The following is a 1084-nucleotide window of genomic DNA, read 5'->3' as shown; positions in this document are numbered from 1 at the left end:
TCCTACGAAAGTGAGTTAGGTTTTTACTTTTTATTCTTTTTTTTTTGTTTTGCTCGAGGACTAACAAAGTCTAAGTGTGGGGGAATTCTGATAAACACATTTATGGGTGAAAAGTAGTAAAGCATGCATTTTTACATATTTAGAATGAAGCTATCTTGGGTTTTACTCTCTTTTTGCAAGTTTTGTATTTTAAAGGCCTTAAGGACTATCTGGCATCATATCTTCAATTTTACATGTAAAGAGGTCCTATTTATTTGAATGGTTGCAAAGATGATGAAATTTTGAGCAAGATGAATGTGTTGCATTAAAATTAATCATCCGTTTGGTCACCCGTACAAGTGATTATTCTTTTCGAGCTAGAAAAAGAATAAGGGATCAGAACTGGATCGAGATGCAGAACTAGCCCATTTGCAATTGTCACAGGTGTATAAGGAATATTTCAAATGCTAATAAGGATCAATGGACCCTCCTTGAGTGATTGAAGATTTTTTTTGGTTATAATAACTATCTAGCGTAGTTGGTGAGTTGTGATGTACAAAAATCCCTTGCTCATCAGGTGGTCTCAAGTTCGAACCACTTGGCTGCTATTTTTTGGAGATTTATCAGTTTTTGGAAGATTTTCTCCCTCATACTCACCACTTAAAGCAAGGGGCATGGATGGAACTTCCTACTCAATTAGAAGATGTCCTGATCAATTCAACTAAGGAATAGGAGGTCAGCCAAGGGAGTTTGTGCGCAAGCTGGAAAAGCAAGTTCGAAAAGGAGAGAGAAAATAAATAAAAGAAGAAAAAAAGAGAAAAAAATAGGGAAAAAACAACCCAAAATCATTGGATCTCCTATTCTTCCACACGATTTCCCTCTTCTCTCTCTTCTCTCTCCTCCACCTCATCACTAACATATGGAATATGCTACTGTGGATCCCCCAATCACACCCAAATCGTTGGATACATCTCCCTCTCCATATGATTTTTCTTCCCTCTCTTTTCTCTCTCTTATCTCTTCACTCTCTCTTGTTGCCACCTCAGTATTTTAGATTCCAACTAGGAAACCAACTTGTTGTCCTAACCCTACCCCCATCCCCTAT

Source organism: Macadamia integrifolia, unplaced genomic scaffold (assembly GCF_013358625.1).
Source record: "Macadamia integrifolia cultivar HAES 741 unplaced genomic scaffold, SCU_Mint_v3 scaffold1514, whole genome shotgun sequence".
Lineage (NCBI taxonomy): Eukaryota > Viridiplantae > Streptophyta > Magnoliopsida > Proteales > Proteaceae > Macadamia > Macadamia integrifolia.
This window is presented reverse-complemented; position numbering follows the sequence as displayed.